Genomic DNA, 25,112 nt, shown 5'->3' with positions numbered 1-25,112 from the left:
GGTCAAAATACATTAAAACGTGAGCTACACAAAAAAGACAAATGTGGGGCCTTTTACCATATATGTACTGTTCATCTTTAAAGTCCATGATTTTGTTTTTTTTGTGCAGCTCGCAATTCATCCTGAAACTTATCACACATACACATTACATCCTTGCATACATGTTTATTTTTTTCAGAATTTTTTGAAATCGAAATTTATGAATTTTGAATTTTTCAAAATAAAGGGCTCCATGGAGCTCGGTCTTCAAAATGCCCTAATCGTAGTAAATTTGTTTTTAAAATCAGGACATGTTTATTATATCTCTATGTTATGTTACGTTATACTCCCTCCGTTCCTAAATATTAGACCTTTTAGAGATGTCAATCTGGACTACGTAACAAGCAAAACGAGTGAATCTACATTCTAAAATATGTCTATATACATCCGTATGTACTATGTAGTCCATATTGAAATATCTGAAAGGGCTTATATTTAGAAACGGAGGGAGTCTGATGTAATAATGTTTTTCTCAATATACTTTATATAGTGCATCTGTAATGTTTATACTCTCCTTATGTCACAAACTCCCATTGGTCCAGCTCATTCTTCCAATCAGCTCTAAAAGAAATATAGCTTAATATTGATTATCCAACTATCATCATAATCTTTTAGTTTTTAGGCTTTTGCTTTCTATAGCAACTTCAGAATCTCTGCTTTTACCCAAGCATCGACAAGTAGTATGACATGTCTTTGTCGCCTCCCACTAAAAAGGGAACTATTATCAAGTGCATCATTCATCATGGACTTGGATCAAAAGAAAAGTAAAGGTACTCCCTCCGATCCAAATTAATTGACGCAACCTCTCAAGACAAGAGGCTGCGGTGATTAATTCAGATCGGTGGCAGTATATTTCTTTCTAGAACAATTTGCTTGAATAGAAATATTCTTGAGAACGTACCGCGATTATGATGTTAAGGCTACCCCTCCAATGAATTTCTCTGTTCTACTTGAATGAAAATAGTTCTTGAAACATAATGAGATTTTGAAGCCCTTTAAACAGTCTGCTGCTGGTTAGTTGTTCTGATCGTCTTCTCTCATCATTTTTCTTATCTGACAACGCAGAATAATTCGGTGTCTAAGAAACATGGCGATATTATAATAATCTCTCGGATCCATATGTATTTCATTACTAGATACATCCGTTTGGCATAAGTTTCTTTTCATTCTGAACCTAATAATATCTCCATGCTTTTAGAGGTTATTTAGCTAATACTTCCTCCGTCCGGTAATACTTGTCAGAGAAATGGATGTATCTAGACATATTTTGGCTCATTGATGGCATGTACTCCCTCTGTTCCTAAATATAAGTTTTTCTAGAGATTCCACCAAGTGACTACATACGGAGCAAAATGAGTGAATCTACATTCTGAAATATGTCTACATATATTTGTATGTTGTATTTCATTTGAAATGTCTAAAAAGACTTATATTTAGGAACGGAGGGAATACGAGCTTTGAACTGAGAATGGCGTTTTGGAGCTCGGCCTCCTTCGAGGCCGTTTTTTCTTAAATTCAAAATTCATACTTTTTGGTAAATTTTTTTGTACAGTACACAATGATGTGATGTGTGTGCGTATAAAATTTCAGAATAAAATACATTGAGATGCGATCTATGCACAAAAAAAAAATTCATGGACTTTTGGGATGAATAGTAACGTGTCTTGAAAAGCCATTGTCTTTTTTTGCACAACCTTCATTTTAACGTATTTCGTCCTGAAAATTTACACATGTGAGTTATGCCTTCATGTATGCCTGTATTTTTTGAAATGTAAAAATATGTTTTTTTTGTTGAATTCTGAATTTTTTAAAAACCGTCCTTCAAAAGCAGTTTTGGCATTGTACTTTGCTTCGAACGGCTATCTTTTCTATGGTCATTGAAAGCAAATTTGACATGGGTAAACAAATACGACAGCGGTGGCATAAAAAAAGTCGCCTCAGACTATTTAATTCCTGATGACATTTTCCTCACTGCGCACAGGGCGCTCAGAATGTCGGTCTCTAGGATAGTCATCATCGGCTTAGCGGAACCATTTGTAGACGCATACTTAAGCCGTATAATTTGATATTCCCCAATCGAGGTGGGACTAAAGAACTGTGGAAATGTTTCGGACGGTTCCTACCTTTTATTTATTGGCTAGAAAAGTAGAGCGATCGAAATGGGCCTAGGCCAGAAAATAACTCTGTATTTAAATAGTCAGAGAAAGTTAACACGAGAGCTCCTAATGGGTGCCAGTTGGCAGTTCGTGCGCCCACGCGGCTGGGAACTGGGCTGGCCCAGGTTGCCTCGATCGCCTCCTTCGCTCCCGTCGATCACGGTTGACCAGTCGATAGCTGGCCAGTTGACCGGTCAACCATTGACTTTTGACAAAAAAATCATAGAAAATCCTGAATTTAAAACAGTTCATGACATTTGAAAGAAAGTCCAGAAACTTCAAAAAAGTTCTAGAATTTGAAAAAGTTAATTGATTTTGAAAAAAATCCAACACAACTGAAAAAATAATTCATCAATTTTGAAAAAAAGTAAGTTCATCTGTTTTGGAAAAAATTAAATCAAAAATGAAGAAAGAGTTCATCGATTTTGAAAAATGTTCATCGAATTTGGAATAAGTTTATCGATTTTGAAAAAAGAGTGTCTATATTGAAAAAAGTTCATCGGTTTTCTAAAAAATTAGTTGATTTAAGAAAAGAGTTCATCGGTTTTTTAAAAAATTAATCGATTTGAAAAAAGAGTTCATTGATTTTGAAAAAAAGTTCATCGAGTTTCCAAAAAGGTTCACTGATTTAGAAAAAGTTGACTGAATTTGAAAATATTTCATCGAATTTGAAAAAACTTCAGGTGTTTAAGGAAAAAACAAAAATGAAAAAGGGCCAAGAAAAAAGGAAGGACCAGTGAGAATAACTGATTCGGGAAGCTTCCCAAAATCAGGGGCTCTTGCGACTGAAGGAATAAAGGAAAGGAATGAAGTTTATAGGCTCAATTGCTTCGTTGTTGTCCTGGTGGTCATTGTGCTGCTCTCTCAACGAGAGATGCTGAGTTCGAAACAACAACGCTTGCACAAACACCCTTTTTGCTCCAGTTTTGAAAAAAAAACATGCCGGCCCAGCGCGGCGTGGGAGTATGTGCCCATTTGCGCGAACTAAAGAAACGGGTGCCGAATAGGCTTTGCCAGTTAAAGTAGTAGACGGGACAAATTTCCAATTCTCTTGCACAAAACAAAAGGACATTGATGAAGCATGACTTAAAAAAACACAAAATTCAACCGAGCTACATATAATACTTATACCAACATAACATACAGGTCGACAACTTGTAGAAGAAGCATCACTAAGAGCATCTTCAATAGAAGATGCATATTTGGAGATGTAAAACAGGAGATGTCAAATTTTACATCTCCAAAAAAGAGGCAACTCCAATAGATGATGTACATTGAAGATGTAAAAGAGCAACTCCAATAGATGATGCAAAGTGGAGATGTAAAAACTAGTGGGCGTCGGCCAAATAGGGGCGGTGGCAGTTCGGAAGGTGGCGGCGTCGGCGCAGCAGCAGCGAGGAGCGACGGAGGGACGGCGGAGTTGCGGCAATTTGAGGCGGAGAGAGGAGGAAGAGCGGCGTAGGGGCGGTGACGAAGGTTGAGGAGGGCCTCTTTGGTCGGAGGAGGAAGCCACGGCCACCGCCGGCAGCCAACACTACTGGAATCAAAAGATTTGCCGTCAGCCACTTCTTTGTCGTCTGCTAGCTGATGGCAATGGATGGCTTTGCCAACAGCTTCAAAAAACAAACGACAAAGAGCTGGCTGACGGCCAAGGATGGCTTTGCCATCAGCCAGGTCTTTGCCGTCTGCTAGCAGACGACAAAGAGGGAGGTTGGCCCACTGGCTGATAAACAAGAGGAAAAGCATTAGGAAAAGTAGATACGTTGGAGACGTATCAGACACCCCGACCCCTGATACCTCTTCGGCTTCCTGTTGACCGAAAAGGTGCTCTTCGGCCTTCCAAAGGTCAATGTTGAATTATGAGTTAGGTCATATATTTTTCGATTTTATTATAAAAAACATCATATTTGTGTTGATTTGGTGGTTTTAAATGTGCAGTTGTTTCGTCGCTGCGAGGGTCTGGTGTTCAACGACCTCCCTGTGCGTTCACGAGCTCCGCCCCTGCGTTCGTGGGTGAGCACAAATGACATCTCCTCCTCCCCCATTCATTTGCTCTGTTCCGGTCTTTGTGCCGATAAAACTTGCTAGCTATAGGTGTCTTCAATCCACAGTATGCGTGACCACTATGCGTCTCCCGTTCGAAAGGGTTACATCTATAAATATGTGTAGCGACCAGACCTCAAACAGTCTGATCTTTGTGCATAAGTGTCATCCCTGGATCGGTAATGCTGACACACATAGTACTTGAAGGATTTATAACAGAGTAGCAATCACACACTTATTACATCGAATATTTCAAAAGAGAACTTATTACAATAAATATGGCTTAAGGCCATCTAATACGATAACAGCGGAAGGCTTGGAAGATAAAGTGAGTCCATCAACTCCAACGGCATCACTGAGTGAAAGACCACGACCTAAGGCTCCTTACTCGTCGTCTGAAAAGTCTGCAACATAATACGTTGCAGCCCGAAAACGGGTCAGCACATGGAATATGCTGGCAAAGTAACACAAAAGAGTAATGAACAGAATAATGCTACCATTACATGCATATTTGGTTGGTGGAGGCTGTATGGTTAATATGTTTTGCGAAAAGCCAATTTTTCCCTACAACAAAGGAATAAATTTTATTTAACTATCATGGTGGTTGTTAAACATTGAGAATGGTAAACCCCATCTCAATCCCAATTAAAAATAATCATTAACCCCAATCAAATTATATAATTAAGAGTGATGAGATCCACATGATAATCCAAGAACTAGATACTCAAGATGTGCATAACCGGGGACACAGCTAACCATGATTAGTTTGTACACTCTGCAGAGGTTTGTGCACTTTTCCCCACAAGACTCAATCTCCTCCATTGGTTTTCTCGCACTACAAGATGTTTGAGAAACGGATGACCGAGACACAGTCTTTCCGATGAGGTCACCTTAACCGATAGATAGGCCGGTACACCTACAATCCCTTACATCTACTAGCCCATCATGGAAAGGTTTCCCACAACTTACTCAACTATGCCAGAGCTCATAATGGCATGTGGCTGCACACGGAAGTTTCTAGCATGAATAATCTTATGATCCCTTTGAGTCTGGGTGGCAGTCCATAGGAGAATCACACGGTACCCCGGGATTTCCAAAAATACAGGCAATCACTTGAATTCCTCACGTGCCTCAATCCACCTAGATGTGTATTAAAGTTGCCACCTTAAGTTAACCATTATTTAACAATACTCACATCTGTCATGAATACTCTCAAACACAATCCACGTCTACGAGCATAGCATAGCAATATAAGCGACGTAGAAGTAACTCCCAAGGTTTGATAATAAACAGGTGAATAGGTACTACCTCATCTACTTCCCAACCCACAATTTAATCAGATCCTAACCATGCAATGTTTGAGGATTGATCTAATGCAACAAAACTGGGTAGTAAAGAGGTATGATCAAAGTGTTACTTGTCTTGCTGATGATCCGCGAAACCTAGAGACTCGTAGTAGCACGCTTCACACTCCGGGTACTCTATCACAAACAAACAAGCATACAATAAGCAATCAAGCAAGGGCACGGGTAAAACTCAAATAACAGATCTAACCAGAAAGTTCAACTTAAGAACTCTGGTTTGCAAAAAGAATCAAATCAAACGAAGCAACACAACTCAAACGGTGAAAGAAACAAGCTTCATTTACTAATCTAGACTAAAGTCAAATTTTACAGTAGCAAAATCTTGTTTAAGTTGGTTAAACAGAAAGAGGGTTTCGAGACGAAACTCTAGGCGCTTGAATCGCCTGATTCCGATAAACGAGCGAAAAGTTATACTAGAACGAAAATTGGATCAGAAATCGCGATCGAAAATAATCGCTGAAAATCCAAGAAAAAGAAAAACTGACGAACAGGCTAACGAACAAACGTTCGCTGTCTACGGCTAAACTGTGAAAACTGTTCGTTAAAACGAATTAACGAACGGTCGTTCGCTAAATAACTAAAAAAAAATACCAAACCGGATTAAAAAAACGGATCTAGGTTTAGAAAAAAACTGTCGATTCTCTCGTGAAAACCGAGGCAGCGACAGCGGCTACCTCCGGCAAAAGTCCGGCGAACGGCGGCGGCGGCGGGCGGGCTCTGGCGAGGCGGCGCGGGGCGGCGGGTGGCGGCGGCGAGGCGCGGCGGCGGGGCGCGGTTAGGGTTAGGGTTTGGGCGGTGGCGCGGGTTGGGCTTCGGCGACTGAGGGTGGCTGCTTATAAAGGCCCCCGGGGCGGAGTTCCGCTCGGGTACGACCCGGAGTCGGTTTGACTTTTTTTTAAACAATTCTGACATGCATAAAAAGAAAGGAAAGAAATACTAAACGGAGTCCAAAAATTCCAAAATAAATTTTCCACGTCCTCTAAAAATAGGCCGGACAAGGTGAACATTTATTTGGGCCTAAAATGAAATTTTCAAAAATGCATATTTTTCCTAATTCAAATACAATAGCGATAAAACTCTGAATAAAAATCATTTTTGATTTTAATATTAAATCTACGATATTTCTTTATTTTTGAGGAAGTCATTTTATCCTCTCTCTTTTATTTTTATAAAAGAAATATTCATAGAGAAAATAATTAAAATCAAACGATCCTCTTTTCAAAATTCGAGAAAACTCGAATATGAAAATAACGAAATCCCCAACTCTCTCCGTGGGTCCTTGAGTTGCGTAGAATTTCTAGGATCAAACCAAAATGCAATAAAATATGATATGCAATGATGATCTAATGTATAATATTCCAAATTGAAAATTTGGGATGTTACAATATGCATGCATTTGCATATTTATAACCGTGATTCTTTCGAATTGTCCAACGTTATCCATGGACAACCCGAGTATGTGTAGATAGGATTCGTTTTCCCATATGCTCTGCTCCGGATCCGATGCAGAATTTCATCAGTACCTCCTGTTGTTCTCCGGGTACACATCCTCTCTTCTTATTGCCGAGACGTGTATCAAGAGAACAGCGGGGAGGTGCTGCCAAAATTTTGCGTCAGATCCGGAGCAGAGCATGGGAAAACAAACCCAATCTACACATACTCGGGTGGGATTAGGACCTATCTTTACCTATTAGCGTCTAGGTTGCATGGACGTAATAAAACTGACAAACTCCATTAACTGATGGATATGGTTTGCTGAATTATGTATATATTTCTTGTGTGTCCACTAGCTATGCAATATGAGTGATTGTGCGTGGATGTACACCGGTCACACTAGTCAAGAAGACATGACCGATGAATGGTTAACAAAAACCAAGGGGTTTGTGAGAGTCGCATTTGCAAATTGCGAGAAAGAAAGGTGGTGCCCCTATGTCCGGTGCGACAACTATCATAGGAGGAACGAGCTTGAAATGAGTAAACACCTGCAGAAGTTTGGTTTTACGCCTGGTTATACGGTCTGGACATTTCATGATGAGTCTTCCCAACTTGCCAGAGCTGAGGTGGTTCGTCGTCGCACCGACAAGCATTGTACCGGGATGGAAGACATGGTGCAAAATTTGATGATGCTCGGGACTCGAACGATGAGATGGAGGAATCTGCAAAGGCCTTCAATGAAATGTTGGAGTCTTCAAAACGTCCTCTCCATGAGCACATTGAGCTTTGTCAGCTGGATGCCATCTCACAAATTATGGCTCTGAAGGCTCAATTCAACTAAGGCAGAGAATGCTACGACGCGATGATGACAGTATTTGGATGCTTTCTACCCAAAGGCCATGTACTGCCTGCAAACCTGTACCAGTCAGACAAAATCCTCCGTGCTCTTAAGATGCCCTATAAGAAGATACATGCCTGTGAGAAAGGATGTGCCTTATTTAGGTTTGAGTATGCGAACTTGAACTATTGTCCCATTTCCAAGTCTTCCAGGTATGTTGTGGTAGACAACGGTATGGGTGAGAAGATGCAGACCAAAATCCCCGTTATTCTTCGGTATATGCCAATCGTACCAAGACTTCAACGTCTTTTCATGGTCGAAGAGACAGCTAGACAGATGACATGGCACAAAACAGGCAAAAGAACCAAACTAGATGCAGATGGGAATCTGATGATGGTACACACATCGGATGGTGAAGCGTGGAAGCGCTTCGATGACTTACATGAGCAAAAAGCGGTAGATCCAAGGCATCCTCGAGTCGCCATCATCACAGATGGGTTCAATGTGTTTGGTCTGACAGCAGCCCAATACAATTATTGGCCCGTATTTGTCATTCCACTCAATCTCCACCCAGGACAGATTATGCAAAGAAAGAACATTTTCTTGACGTTTGTAATTCCAGGGCCCAACTATTCGGGGAAGAATATGAATGTGTACATGTAGCTGCTTAAGGACGAATTACAAGAAGCTTAGGATAATGGGTTCAAGACATATGACGCCTTTAGCAAAATGAACTTCATAATGCTTGTCTGGTACATGTACTCGACGCATGACTTGCCAACGTATGCGCTATTCGTTGGTTGGTGTGTGCATCGAAGGTTCCCGTGCCCCACATACAAGGCAACTCTTGAGTTTCGTTGGCTTCAGGACGGTCGCAAGTTTTCTTGCTTCGACTTGCATAGACAGTTCCTGGATCCTCGCCATAAGTTCAGGAAAGGCAAGAAGAACTTCATCAAAGGTAGAGTTGTCAAGAACTCTGCACCACCTCCGTTGACAGGCCAAGAGACCCTGGATCAGTTAAATGCTCTCGAGCCAGATCCAGAGCGTCCGGGGTATTTCAAGGGGTATAACTCGGAACACGCCTGGACTCACAAGACATGCTTGTGGGATCTGCCTTACTTCAAAGACCTCCTTTGCCCACACAACATCGACGTGATGCACACTGAAAAGAATATCGCCGAGGCCCTATTTGGTACATTGTTCGGCATAAAGGGGAAGTCAAAGGATAATACTAAGGCTAGAGTCGATCAAGAGGCGCTATGTGATAGACCATTACAAAACATGAAAGAACTGAAAGGAAAGCAGAACTAGACGAAGCCAAAGGCATGGTTCAATCTTGGAAGGCCAACTATGAGGAAAATTATCTTGTGGGTGAAAATGTAGTTGATATTGCCCGATGTGTATGCAACGAATCTAAAGAGGGGAGCGAGTCTTGATAAATTGAAAATATTTGGTCTCAAGAGTCATGATTGGCACAGATGAATTGAGCGGGTAATGCCGGTGATGTTGCGTGGCTTTATTCTGAGGATGAACGACTAGTACATGCCGAGCTGAGCTATTTCTTCCGTGTTCTTTGTGCGAAAGAACTATCGCCTGCCATGCTAGAAGAAATGGAAGAGTTGGCGCCGGAGTTGATCTGCAAGTTAGAGAAGATCTTTCCACCGGGCCTCTTTAATCCAATGCAACACTTGATTATGCATCTCCCGACCGAGGCACGATTGGTTGGGGGGGGGGGCGTGCAAAATCCTTGGTGCTATGCAAGAGAGAGGATGCAGAAGACGGTTCGAGCAAAATGTAAAAATAAACGTAGAATTGAAGCATCGATGGCCGAGGCATTCATTACTGAGGAGGCGACAAACTTCATGACATCACACTACGAAGCCAAAAATCGTCATTTTCATAATCCGAAGCCTCGGTACAATGCTGGCGACCCTAAAAAGGGTGGATCCAACCTCAACCTATTCAAAGGGAAGTTTGTTGGGGAACGTTGCAGAAAACAAAAAATTTCCTATGGTTTCACCAAGATCCATCTATGAGTTCATCTAGCAACGAGTGATCGGATTGCATCTACATACCTTTGTAGATCACGCGCGGAAGCGTTCAAAGAACGGGGATGAGGAAGTCGTACTCGACGTGATCCAAATCATCGGAGATCCTAGCGCCGAACGGACGACACCTCCGCGTTCAACACACGTACGGTCAGCGTGACGTCTCCTCCTTCTTGATCTAGCAAGGGGGAAGGAGAGGTTGATGAAGATCCAGCAGCACGACGGCGTGGTGGTGGATGCAGGGGTCACCGCAGCAGGGCTTCGCCGTTCTACTGCGAGAGGGAGAGGTGTAGCAGGGGAGAGGGAGGCGCCAAGACTCAAGGGTGCCGCTGCCCCTCCCTCCCCCCCTTTATATAGGCCCCCTAGGGGGTGCGCCGGCCCTAGGAGATGGGATCTCCTAGGAGGGGGGCAAGGGGTGGAGTGCCCCCCAAGCCAGGTGGGGCGCCCCCCCACCCTAGGGTTCCTAACCCTAGGCGCATGGGGTGGGCCAAGGGGGGCGCACCAGCCCACTATGGGCTGGTTCCCCTCCCCAATTAGCCCATGGGGCCCTTCGGGATGGGTGGACCCCCGGGACCCTTCCGGTGGTCCCGGTACAATACTGGTGACCCCCGAAACTCTCCCGATGGCCGAAACTGCACTTCCTATATATAATTCTTCACCTTCGGAACATTCCGGAACTCCTCGTGACGTCCAGGATCTCATCCGGGACTCCGAACAACTTTCGGGTTACTGCATATTCATATCTCTACAACCCTAGTGTCACCGAACCTTAAGTGTGTAGACCCTACGGGTTCGGGAGACATGTAGACATGACCGAGATGGCTCTCCAGTCAATAACCAACAGCGGGATCTGGATACCCATGTTTGCTCCCACATGCTCCTTGATGATCTCATCGGATGAACCACGATGTCAAGGATTCAAGCAACCCCGTATACAATTCCCTTTGTCAATCGGTACGTTACTTGCCCGAGATTCGATCATCGGTATCCCAATACCTCGTTCAATCTCGTTACCGGCAAGTCACTTTACTCGTACCGTAATGCATGATCCCGTGACCAGACACTTGGTCACTTTGAGCTCATTATAATGATGCATTACCGAGTGGGCCCAGAGATACCTCTCCATCATACGGAGTGACAAATCCCAGTCTTGATCCGTGTCGACCCAACAGACACTTTAGGAGATACCCGTAGTATACCTTTATAGTCACCCAACACTAGTAGAAAACAGGGCTTTGGTCCAGGCCGGGTCAGCCCATTAGTCCCGGTTCAGTCTAGATCCGGGACCAATGTGGGCATTGGTCCCGGTTCATGAGCCCAGGGGGCCGGCCGGGCCACGTGGGCCATTGGTCCCGGTTCATCTGGACCTTTTGGTCCCGGTTGGTGGTATGAACCGGGACCAATGGGCCTCGCTCCTGGCCCACCACCATTGGTCCCGGTTGGTGGCTTGAACCGGGACCAAAGGCTCCCCTTTAGTCCCGGCTCATGTCACCAACCGGGACCAATGAGGTGCCTATATATACCCCCTCGCGCAAGAGCAGAGCACAGTGCTCTGTTTTTTCTGGCCGAGGGGGAGAGGGCTTTGTGGTGCTCTAGCTCACCTCCTATGCACATGAGGTGTTCGATGGAATGCCCGAGCCACACTACTTAAGCTTTCTCCTCTCGAAGCTCGACCTCCAAGCTCCATTTTCCTCGAGATTTGTCTAGATTTAGCGGTCCGTCACGCCCCGTCCCCGTCTTCACCGCCATCGATCACCCACGCCGATCTCATCACCGACACCACCGTGGTGAGTCTCTTGTTCTTAACTTCTTTCTGAAAGGAAAAATATTCTTACTTGTATGTTTAGATAGATACTTGTATCATTTTCTTACATTTATTATTGCATCTTATATAGTGCGATGGTTTTGGTATCCGCCCCCGTCGGCCCTCGTCCTATCTATGATTCGGATGTGGTATGTATATTATCTTTATAACTATTAGTTCATTTATTGTTTATGAAAATTATGCCAACCAACGTGACATAGATTTTATTTATCTAGGATGTATGTGAATCAGAAATGCCAACCGACCCTATTGTCGAGAGGTTAAATTTAGTTGAAGAAGAAAACAATTTGTTGAAGGAAAAAATAAAAAAAATTGAGGAGGAGAAGATGATATTGGAGTTGCATGTTGCGGATGTCGTCGATGATCACAAGATCAAGATGGATGCAATGCGCTTGAAGATTAGAAAGATTAGAAAATATGCCATTCATACCGAGGCTTGGTATCATTATGCCATTGGATCAATTGTTACATTGGTTGCGATTATGATCGCATTTGTTTTCGCATTGAAATGTTTTACATAGTTTCAATGTATGGTTTAATTAATTAGATGCTCTGGAGAGCTATATGTTGTTAGATGAGAACTATGTATGCACTTTGGTTTTAATGTGATGGTGAACTTCTATTAATTTGGACACTTAATTATATATAATGCACGCAGATGAACCGACAATGGATGTACGGTGACAGACACACCCGCGAGTACATTAAGGGCGTGCATGAGTTTCTCGATGCGGCTGAGGCAAACAAGCAGAATGGTTTTATGTGTTGTCCATGCACTGAATGTGGGAATACGAGGTCTTACTCTAACCGGAAAATCCTTCACTCCCACCTGCTTTACAAGGGTTTCATGCCACACTATAATGTTTGGACGAGGCACGGAGAAATAGGGGTTATGATGGAAGACGGCGAAGAAGAAGAGTACGATGACAACTATGTGCCCTCTGAATATGGTGATGCTGCAACGGGGGGAGATGGTGAAGATCAAGAGGAACCAGACGATGTGCCCAATGATGCTGCAACGGGTGAAGCTGCTGAAGATCAAGAGGAACCAGACGATGTGCCCGATGATGATGATCTCCGCCGGGTCATTGTCGACGCAAGGACGCAATGCATTAGTCAAAAGGAGAAGCTGAAGTTCGGTCGCATGTTAGAGGATCACAAAAAAGGTTTATACCCCAATTGCGAAGATGGCAACACAAAGCTCGGTACCGTACTGGAATTGCTGCAGTGGAAGGCAGAGAATGCTGTGGCTGACAAAGGATTTGAGAAGCTACTGAAAATATTAAAGAAGAAGCTTCCAAAGGATAACGAATTGCCCGATAGTACATACGCAACAAAGAAGGTCGTATGCCCTCTAGGATTGGAGGTGGAGAAGATACATGCATGCCCTAATGACTGCATCCTCTACCGTGGTGCATACAAGGATCTGAACGCATGCCCGGTATGCGGTGCATTGCGGTATAAGATCAGACGAGATGACCCTGGTGATGTTGACGGCGAGCCCCCTAGGAAGAGGGTTCCTGCGAAGGTGATGTGGTATGCTCCTATAATACCACGGTTGAAACGTCTGTTCAAAAACGAAGATCATGCCAAGTTGATGCGATGGCACAGTGAGAACCGAAAGAAAGATGGGAAGTTGAGAGCACCCGCTGACGGGTCGCAGTGGAGAAAAATTGAGAGAAAGTACTGGGATGAGTTTGCAAAGGACCCAAGGAATGTATGGTTTGCTTTATGCGCGGATGGCATTAATCCTTTCGGGGAGCAGAGCAGCAATCACAACACCTGGCCCGTGACTCTATGTATGTATAACCTTCCTCCTTGGATGTGCATGAAGCGGAAGTTCATTATGATGCCAGTTCTCATCCAAGGCCCTAAGCAACCTGGCAACGAAATTGATGTGTACCTAAGGCCATTAGTTGAAGAACTTTTACAGCTGTGGAATGAAAACAGTGTACCTACGTGGGATGAGCACAGACAGGAGGAATTTAACCTTAAGGCGTTGCTGTTCATGACCATCAACGATTGGCCCGCTCTCAGTAACGTTTCAGGACAGACAAACAAAGGATACCACGCATGCACGCACTGTTTAGATGACACTGAAAGTATATACCTGAAAAATGCAGGAAGAATGTGTACCTGGGCCATCGTCGATTTCTTCCGACCAACCATCAATGTCGAAAGAAAGGCAAGCATTTCAAAGGCGAGGCAGATCACCGGAAGAAGCCCGCCATGCGCACCGGTGATCACGTGCTTGCTATGGTCAATGATTTACACTACGTAATCTTTGGAAAGGGTCCCGGTGGACTAGCTGTTCCGAATGACGCTGAGGGACACGCACCCATGTGGAAGATCAGAGATCACTGGCCCGCATTTGTGGCCCACAAGACATCGGAAAAGAGTAAGAAGATGTCGGCGACAAACAAGCAAAATGCTGCGAAGAAGATGCTTCACCATTGCACGGGGTCAGGTGGCTACCTCGTAGCCCGGCCTAAGTGGGCCAAGACTGAGAATGATCTGGTTGATAAAGGGATCGAACCAGAGACAATTAGCTGGCCAGACCGTTGCCGGACTTGGTTCTTCGGGGCTGGCGGAACCTTGGACCCTGTAACAGGGAAGTGCATTTGGACGAATGATCAAATGGACATACCAGTCAGGAAGCTTAAGCAGTATATCGAAGCAGCGTAGCAAGGGAAGTTCTTTCCAGACAGAGAGAACGACGAGCTCACAATGGCCCTCGGGAATCCTGAGCACCCTGGACGGACGCGAGGCACGCCAGGCTCCATTCCATGGAAGGTTGGGTTTCCGGACGCAGGTGGTTACAAACCCCATGAGAGGAGGAAAAAAGTGCAGCAGACCCAGATGCAGGCGCTGCAAGCAAGGGTAGACGCGATAGAGGAACGAGAAGCAAATCGCAGCAAAGGTACTGCCGAAGCCTCCCCCGAAGCTACCCCGCCATCTCAGCGCAGAAGCAGCGTGGCTTCCACCGAGCTGCTTCAGCCGGAGCATGCCTTGATGGCTCCTGCCAGCTATCCCGTGGATGCTATCACGGAGTCTCAAAATTGCCACCTTATGACGCAATGGATGAATTTGAAGGTCAAGGCGGCTGTTGGCTCTGTTTATCCTACTGAACCCGGCGCAACTTTTCACTTCCGGCCGATTCCAGAAGGATATGCTAGGGTGATGGTGGATGAAATAACGGAGGGATATGAGGACCTCCAGCTTGACCACCCTACCGGTGAAGGGGAGACTCGGCTGGGGTCTACTTTGAAGACTCCATGCCTATGGCGGAAGGAGATGATCAACCTTCCGAACTGGACGCCTCCGCCTCCTCCTCCTCCTCCTCCTCCGGCGAGTTAGGGCACTCCGCCTCCTCCACCGCCTCCTCCTCCGGCGAGTGACGATCAGGGCCCTCGGCCGGCTCCTTCTCCGGCGCGTGGTGGCACTCCGCCTCCTTCTCCGCCTGTGCCGACGCGCCCGAGCAGCCAGCCTCCTCCTTCTCCGCCTCGTCAGCAAGGGCGGAAGAGACCTGCCGCCGCTCCAGCTGTTCCGGCGCGTCGTAGTCCTTCTCCTCCGCCTCGTAAGCAAGTAAAGAAGACAACCGCTCCGTCTGCTCGGTCGGCGTCTAGCAGTACAACCAGAGGCGGGAGGACATACAGATTTGGTCCTTCTCTAAAGACTCCAGAGAAGTTACCATATGAGAGGGCCCCAGAGGAGAACGCCGAGATCGCGTGAACCGAAGTGGATGACTGGTTTCAAGGGTTGAGAGCAAAGAGACATCCACCTCCGGAGGAGAAGGTAGATCCGATGAAAGTGAAGCGCACTCTGGCTGCCCTGGCAAAACCACCCAAGTCTCCGCCGAAAGGCAACTATGAGTGCATTATTGCAAAGACATGGGCCGAAGCGGAGCGGTCGGGAAGTACAGTCAGTGATCAAAAGCTGAAAGAACGACGGGCAGCTGGGAAACAAATTGCCCAGCTCGGCGAACAAGCGAAGCAATCGTGCCCCCCCTCAAGGTGCCTAGCGACATCGTCGATCCGAGGATGGTGCCCGATTATGGCAATGTTGACGATTACCTGCCCGACGATGTACATTATGATACCATGGAGGTGCAGATACACAGATACGAGTACGGGAAGCCTCTCGTCAAAGATGAAAAATCTTTAACAACGATGATGCGAAGATTACATGATTGGTACTTGAAAATCTGCAGAGAGTTTGGGGGAGGAGTGCTTTGTATGCGAGAGTTAAACCGGAGCATGACCTCGTTGGAATTGAACTGTTGCCTATTCCATTTGAGGAGTTCTATCAGTTTTTCAATCAATTGGCCCTCGATAAAACAACGATCACCTGCTACTGTCTGTAAGTACTACTACTTCTGTCATTAAGTTTCTCTATATAGCTCATCTCTTTCATTGCATGTATTTATAATTATCCTCACTATATTATGTAGAATGAAGATCGCCGAATTGAATAAAAGACAAATCGGTGATATTGGGTTCATTAACACATATCTCATAGATGCAACTGAGGTTCAACATCGTCCCGGAGATACCGAGGCCAACTTGCTACGATCATTCAAAAAAAATGAAACAAAGATATAATACTCTTTCCTTACAACTTCAAGTGAGTGTTACTGTCTTTTGCATATTCGGTTTCCCTTATATATTAGTCCAGGTTATAGTAATGTAATTGATGAGTTATGCATGCGTGTGCAGTTTCCACTATATTCTCCTAGAGATTAGGCTTGAGCAGGGAGTAGTAACCGTCTTGGACTCTAAACGAAAAGATCCCCAGGAGTATGCGGACATGACTGAAATCCTCAAGAAGTAAGTTAAATCGATCATTATCCACCATATCAGCAACTTTGTTCATTTCCTGGTATCAAGTAATTGTTTTCTTTGTCCGGCAGGGTTTGGAGAAAATTCATCAGAACAGTTTCGGGACTGCTGAAGGAGCTGGAATTTAGACACCTGAAAGTAAGTACTATAGTAGCATGTTCCGCGCATCTCCTAGTGATTCAAGCGCTAGTTTCATCAATACCATTTAGCATTCTTGCTTATCAGTTTGATTGACCTCTATTTCTTGTAAAATGGTTGTGGCAGGAAAAAGGGAATGATTTCTGTGGATACTACGTCTGCGAGTCCATCCGCCACACGACCTGTGAGCGGGGCGGGTACTCTGACGAACAATATGAAGTACGTAAATAACAATGTTCACAATTTTATTTTATTACCATCATTTTTATTGAGTTTCATTCATTCATATATATATGTATTGACCCCCTTCTTCAAATTAGATGTTTCGGAAGCGGGATGAACTCCTAGCACCAGCTCGCATGCGAGCAATTCAAGAGGAATTGGCGGCATTCTTTCTTGACCAAGTGATCGCTGAAGACGGAGAATACTATGTGGACCATGAGTCCGTATGATTATATTCGTAAGAGATAATTATTGTATATATGTAGCCGGTAGTGTCGGATAGGTATACGAGAACTTGTTGTTCGACCAATCTCTCGGAGAAGGAGAGGTGGTCGATATCACTTCTCTCTGTATGCATATATGTTCATGACGATCTTCTATTTCCTTTGTTTGCTTACTAGCTAACTAGCGTGTCTAGTCCTCTCTATACGTATGTATAGTACGTAGCGTCGACCAAGCACGGACGTAAGAGAGGACACTTCTCTCTATTAAATATAGCTAGCTAACACAATATATGAAACACCTAAATTAACCCCCCAACCCCCCCCCCCTTTCAAAAAAAACAAAAACCCCAGCCACAGAAATGCTGACGCGTGGATGCCTATTGGTCCTGGTTGGTGCCACCAACCGGGACCAAAGGGTCTCCTTCCTGGGCTCTGCGCACTGCCCACGTGGAGGCCCATCAGTCCCGGTTCTGGATTGAACCGGGACTAAAGGTACAGGGCATTAGTACCGACACTTTAGTCCCGGTTCAGGAACCGGGACTAAAGGCCCTTACGAACCGGGACTATAGGCCCTTTTTCTACCAGTGCAGTTATGTTGTGACGTTTGGTACACCCAAAGCACTCCTACGGTATCCGGGATTTACACGATCTCATGGTCTAAGGAAAAGATACTTGACATTGGAAAAACTCTAGCAAACGAACTATACGATCTTGTGCTATGTTTAGGATTGGGTCTTGTCCATCACATCATTCTCCTAATGATGTGATCGCGTTATCAATGACATCCAATGTCCATAGTTAGGAAACCATGACTATCTGTTGATCAACGAGCTAGTTAACTAGAGGCTTACTAGGGACATGTTGGTGTCTAAGTATTCACACATGTATTATGATTTCAGGATAACACAATTATAGCATGAATAAAAGACAATTATCATGAACAAGGAAATATAATAATAATCCTTTTATTATTGCCTCTAGGGCATATTTCCAACAGTCTCCCACTTGCACTAGAGTCAATAATCTAGTTACATTGTGATGAATCGAACACCCATGGAATTCTGGTGTTGATCATGTTTTGCTCTAGGGAGAGGTTTAGTCAACGGATCTGCTACATTCAGGTCCGTATGTACTTTACAAATATCTATGTCTCCATCTTGAACATTTTCACGAATGGAGTTGAAGCGACGCTTGATGTGCCTGGTCTTCTTGTGAAACCTGGGCTCCTTGGCAAGTGCAATAGCTCTAGTGTTGTCACAGAAGAGTTTGATCGGCCCCGACGCATTGGGTATGACTCCTAGGTCGGTGATGAACTCCTTCACCCAAATTGCTTCATGCGCTGCCTCCGAGGCTGCCATGTACTCCGCTTCACATGTAGATCCCGCCACGACGCTCTGCTTGCAACTGCACCAGCTTACTGCCCCACCATTCAAAATATACACGTATCCGGTTTGTGACTTAGAGTCATCCAGATCTGTGTCGAAGCTAGCGTCGACGTAACCCTTTACGACGAGCTCTTCGTCACCTCCATAAACGAGAAACATTTCCTTAGTCCTTTTCAGGTACTTCAGGATATTCTTGACCGCTGTCCAGTGTTCCTTGCCGGGATTACTTTGGTACCTACCTACCAAACTTACGGCAAGGTTTACATCAGGTCTGGTACACAACATGGCATACATAATAGAATCTATGGCTGAGGCATAGGGGATGACACTCATCTCTTCTATATCTTCTGCCGTGGTCGGACATTGAGCTGAGCTCAATTTCACACCTTGCAACACAGGCAAGAACCCCTTCTTAGACTGATCCATATTGAACTTCTTCAATATCTTATCAAGGTGTGTGCTTTGTGAAAGACCTATGAGGCGTCTTGATCTATCTCTATAGATCTTGATGCCTAATATATAAGCAACTTCTCCAAGGTCCTTCATTGAAAAACTCTTATTCAAGTAGGCCTTAATGCTGTCCAAAAGTTCTATATCATTTCCCATCAAAAGTATGTCATCTACAAATAATATGAGAAATGCTACAGAGCTCCCATTCACTTTCTTGTAAATGCAAGCTTCTCCATAAGTCTGCATAAACCCAAACGCTTTGATCATCTCATCAAAGTGAATATTCCAACTCCAAGATGCTTGCACCAGCCCATAAATGGATCGCTGGAGCTTGCATACCTTGTTAGCATTCTTAGGGTCGACAAAACCTTCCGGCTGCATCATATACAATTCTTCCTTAAGGAAACCATTAAGGAATGCCGTTTTGATGTCCATTTGCCATATCTCATAATCATAGAATGCGGCAATTGCTAACATGATTCGGGCGGACTTCAGCTTCGCTACCGGTGAGAAAGTCTCATCGTAGTCAACCCCTTGAACTTGTCGATAACCCTTAGCGACAAGCCGAGCTTTATAGATGGTCACATAACCATCCGCGTCTGTCTTCTTCTTAAAGATCCATTTATTTTCTATGGCTCGCCGCTCAACGGGCAAGTCAGTCAATGTCCATACTTCGTTTTCATACATGGATCCTATCTCGGATTTCATGGCTTCCAGCCATTTGTCGGAATCCAGGCCCGCCATCGCTTCTTCATAGTTCGAAGGTTCACCGTTGTCTAACAACATGATTTCCAAGACAGGGTTGCCGTACCACTCTGGTGCGGAACGTGTCCTTGTGGACCTACGAAGTTCAGTAGCAACTTGATCTGAAGTTTCATGATCATCATCATTAACTTCCTCTCTAGTCGGTGCAGGCACCTCAGGAACATTTTCTTGAGTTGCGCCTTTTTCCAGTTCAAGAGGTAATACTTCATCAAGTTCTACTTTCCTCCCACTTACTTCTTTCGAGAGAAACTCCTTCTCTAGAAAGGATCCATTCTTGGCAACAAAGATCTTGCCTTCGGATCTGAGGTAGAAGGTATACCCAATAGTTTCTTTAGGGTATCCTATGAAGACGCATTTTTCCGACTTGGGTTCGAGCTTTTCAGGTTGAAGTTTCTTGACATAAGCATCGCATCCCCAAACTTTTAGAAACGACAGCTTAGGTTTCTTCCCAAACCATAATTCATACAGTGTCGTCTCAACGGATTTCGATGGAGCCATATTTAAAGTGAATGTGGCAGTCTCTAAAGCATAGCCCCAAAATGATAGTGGTAAATCGGTAAGAGACATCATAGATCGCACCATATCTAATAGAGTGCGATTACGACGTTCGGACACACCATTACGCTGGGGTGTTCCAGGCGGCGTGAGTTGTGAAACTATTCCACTTTTTCTTAAGTGTGTGCCAAATTTGTGACTCAAGTATTCTCCTCCACAAATCTGATCGCAAGAACTTGATTTTCCTGTCACGTTGATTCTCAACCTCACTCTGAAATTCCTTGAACCTTTCAAAGGTCTTAGACTTGTGTTTCATTAAGTAGACATACCCATATCTACTCAAGTCATCAATGAGGGTGAGAACATAACGATAACCACCGCGAGCCTCAACACTCATTGGACCGCATACATCAGTATGTATGATTTCCAATAAGTTGGTTGCTCGCTCCATTGTTCCTGAGAACGGAGTCTTGGTCATTTTACCCATGAGGCATGGTTTGCACGTGTCAAATGATTCGTAATCAAGAGACTCTAAAAGTCTATCTACATGGAGCTTCTTCATGCGTTTGACACCTATGTGACCAAGGCGGCAGTGCCACAAGTATGTGGGACTATCATTATCAACCTTACATCTTTTGGTACTCACACTATGGATATGTGTAGCATTACGCTCGAGATTCATTAAGAATAAACCATTCACCATCGGAGCATGACCATAAAACATATCTCTCATATAAATAGAACAACCATTATTCTCGAATTTAAATGAGTAGCCATCTCGTATTAAACGAGATCCTGATACAATGTTCATGCTCAAACTTGGCACTAAATAACAATTATTGAGGTTCAAAACTAATCCCGTAGGTAAATGTAGAGGTAGCGTGCCGACGGCGATCACATCGACCTTGGAACCATTCCCGACGCGCATCATCACCTCGTCCTTCGCCAGTCTCCGCTTATTCCGCAGCTCCTGCTTTGAGTTACAAATGTGAGCAACTGCACCGGTATCAAATACCCAGGAGCTACTACGAGTACTGGTAAGGTACACATCAATTACATGTATATCACATATACCTTTCGTTTTGCCGGCCTTCTTGTCCGCTAAGTATTTGGGGCAGTTCCGCTTCCAGTGACCACTTTCCTTGCAATAAAAGCACTCAGTCTCGGGCTTGGGTCCATTCTTTGGCTTATTCCAGGTAGCTTGCTTGCCGGGCGCGGCAACTCCCTTTTCGTCCTTCTTGAAGGTTTTCTTACCCTTGCCTTTCTTGAACTTAGTGGTTTTATTCACCATCAACACTTGATGTTCCTTTTTTACTTCTACCTCTGCTGATTTCAGCATTGCAAATACTTCAGGAATGGTCTTTTCCATCCCCTGCATATTGAAGTTCATCACAAAGCTCTTGTAGCTCGATGGAAGCGACTGAAGGATTCTGTCAATGACCGCGTCATCCGTGAGATTAACTCCCAGCTGAGTCAAGCGGTTATGTAACCCAGACAGAGTGAGTATGTGCTCACTTACAGAACTATTTTCCTCCATCTTACAACTGAAGAACTTGTCGGAGACATCATATCTCTCGGCCCGGGCATGAGCTTGAAAAACCATTTTCAGCTCTTCGAACATCTCATATGCTCCGTGTCTCTCAAAACGCTTTTGGAGCCCCGGCTCTAAGCTGTAAAGCATGACGCACTGAACGAGGGAGTAATCATCGGTACGTGTCTGCCAAGCGTTCATAACGTCTTGTTCTGCAGGGAGAACAGGTGCTTCACCTAGCGGTGCTTGTAGGACATAATCTTTCTTGGCAGCTATGAGGATGATCCTCAGGTTCTGGACCCAGTCCGTATAGTTGCTGCCATCGTCTTTTAGCTTGGTTTTCTCTAGGAACGCGTTGAAGTTGAGGACAACGTTGGCCATTTGATCTACAATACATGTTGTAAAGATTTTAGACTAAGTTCATGATAATTAAGTTCATCTAAATCAAATTATTCAATGAACTCCCACTCAGATAGACATCCCTCCAGTCATCTAAGTATAACATGATCCGAGTTAACTAGGCCGTGTCCGATCATCACGTGAGACGGACTAGTCAACATCGGTGAACATCTTCATGTTGATCGTATCTTCTATACAACTCATGCTCGACCTTTCGGTCTTCTGTGTTCCGAGGCCATGTCTGTACATGCTAGGCTCGTCAAGTCAACCTAAGTGTTTGCATGTGTAAATCTGTCTTACACCCGTTGTATGTGAACGTTGGAATCTATCACACCCGATCATCACGTGGTGCTTCGAAACAACGAACTGTCGCAACGGTGCACAGTTAGGGGGAACACTTTCTTGAAATTATTATGAGGGATCATCTTATTTACTACCGTCGTTCTAAGTAAACAAGATGCAAAAACATGATAAACATCACATGCAATCAAATAATAATAGTGACATGATATGGCCAATATCACATAGCTCCTTTGATCTCTATCTTGGGGCTCCATGATCATCTTGTCACCGGCATGACACCATGATCTCCATCATCGTGTCTCCATGAAGTTGCTCGCCAACTATTACTTCTACTACTATGGCTAACATGTTTAGCAATAAAGTAAAGTAATTTACATGGCGTTTCTCAATGACACGCAGGTCATACAAAAAATAAAGACAACTCCTATGGCTCCTGCCGGTTGTCATACTCATCGGCATGCAAGTCGTGATTCCTATTACAATAGCATGAACATCTCATACATCACATATATATCATTCATCATTCATCACAACTTTGGCCATATCACATCACAAAACACTTGCTGCAAAAACAAGTTAGACGTCCTCTAATTGTTGTTGCAAGTTTTATGTGGCTGCAATAGGGTTCTAGCAAGAATGTTTTCTTACCTACGTGAAAGCCACAACGTGATTTGTCAACTTCTATTTACCCTTCATAAGAGCATCTCTAGTGGATGGTGTATATGGAGGTGGATGCTAAATATACACGATCAAAATCAAAAAAGCTTTCCCAGTGGATCGTGTATCAGGTCGTGCACCTATACACGTCGCTCCCACGAGCGTACCTGGCGTGGGACTAAAGACGACCGAGCCACGCTCGTCGGCTCCCGCTCCCGCTCCCACGACCGAAAAAAGCCTCCCGCTCCCGCTCCCGTTCCTCTCCGGCCGCCTCCCCAAGGTCGCCGTCGCCCCTCTCCGGCCGCCGCCCAAGGTCGCCGTTGCGTCTCCTCTCCGGCCGCTGCCCAAGGTAACCATTTTTTTCCTTTCTCGCGAGCGGGAGCAGAGGGGGGCGGCAGCACGCCCTGCAGCCCGATCTGGCGGCGGCGCCGGTGCCGGCGCGCGCCCTGGTGAGAATAGAGGGCGGGGACGGGGGGCTGGGCGACGAGTGGGGGCTGGGCGGCGGAGCGGTGGGGGGGAGGGGGGAGATGCAGGGGCGGCGGCTGGGCGCGCCTGTCTGCTAGGGCGGAGGGACGAGCGGCGCCGTGGGGAGATGCAGGGGCGGCAGCCGGGCGCGCCTATCTGCTGGGGCGGCGGGACGAGTGGCGCCGTGGGGAGATGCAGGGACGAGCGGGGTGCCGTGGGGAGATGCAGGGACGAGCGGCGCCGGGAGGAGATGTAGGGGAGATGCATAGCTCTTTGGAAGGAGAAGAAAATAATTTTTGCTTGTCAATTTGATGCCAGATTGTGGTCTAAAATAGCTGTGCATTGGTTGCTTGCAGATGGATACTGACCAAAGCTTCTTGGACACCCTTGGTTTTGGTTACACGCAAACACAACTAGAAAGTCCAATTGGAGAGCAGGCAACTCCATCAACTCAGCATCGTTCTGCAATAACAGAGAAAGGAAAATCCAACAAAGGCAAAAATTGGTCTAGTGATGAGGACTAGGTTCTCATAGCAGCATGGGCAAATACAAGTTTGGATATTGTTGGGACAGATCAAAACCGGGATGCTTATTGGGATAGAATTTTGGAGTACTACAACACACACAAGGAATCATCATGGCCGAAGCGTAATGCTAATGCAATCAATTGCCGTTACACAACGATTAACAGAGAGACCTCTAAATTTTGTGGTTGCCTTCAGCAGATTTTAAATAGGCAAGAAAGTGGAAGGACTATACAAGAAAAGGTATGCGCCTTTCTAGTAATTCTATATGTGATGTGCAATATTCTATATGTGTTGTGCTTATTTTAACAATATATTTATATGTGCAGACAAACGATGCACACATTTTGTTCAAGGAAATGGATCTTAAAAAAAGAAGCCTTTCACACTGATGCATTGCTATGTAGAGGTTTCGAAGTATCCAAAGTGGCAGACAAGAGAAGTTGAAACTTCTCTTAAGAAACAAAAGAAGACCATTGATGCAAGTCCGGGCACATCCACCAATGATCCGGTTGATGCATCCTCGGTACGTACTGATGCTACCTCGATACACACTGATGCTCTTGAACATGAGAAAAGACCTGATGGTGTGAAGAGGGACAAGAGAGGTAAAGCTGATGACAGTGCTTGCAAGCTGTCATTAGAAACTGTGTGGGCAGCAAAGCTAGAGAAGGATGAGATCAAAGAGGCGGCAAGAAATGCTCGCTATGCATAGCAATTGGAATTGCAAAAAGAGTAGATTGCACTCAAAAAGAATGAGGATGCACGAAACGAGAGGGAGGATGCACAGAGATAGTTTGAATTAGATGAGAGGGTCATGCTCATCAACACAAGTGGTATGACTGATGTTCAAAAGCAGTTCTACCAAGCTAAGCAGAAGGAGATCCTTGCTCGCGGCCTAGGGTAATGTGAGCTATATGTTGTAGTTGTAAGAACTATTTACTGCTTTCTGCTAGTTGAGGACATGGA

General features: G+C 44.8%; 1 pseudogene; it reads left to right on the top strand.

Annotated features, from left to right (window-relative positions):
- The window catches only part of LOC119350554, a 26,736-nt pseudogene extending 1,624 nt beyond the window's left edge, over window positions 1–25,112 (top strand).

The sequence above is a fragment of the Triticum dicoccoides genome, chromosome 1A, assembly GCF_002162155.2.
Source record: "Triticum dicoccoides isolate Atlit2015 ecotype Zavitan chromosome 1A, WEW_v2.0, whole genome shotgun sequence".
In the NCBI taxonomy this organism is placed as follows: Eukaryota; Viridiplantae; Streptophyta; class Magnoliopsida; order Poales; family Poaceae; genus Triticum; species Triticum dicoccoides.
This window is presented reverse-complemented; position numbering and strand designations above follow the sequence as displayed.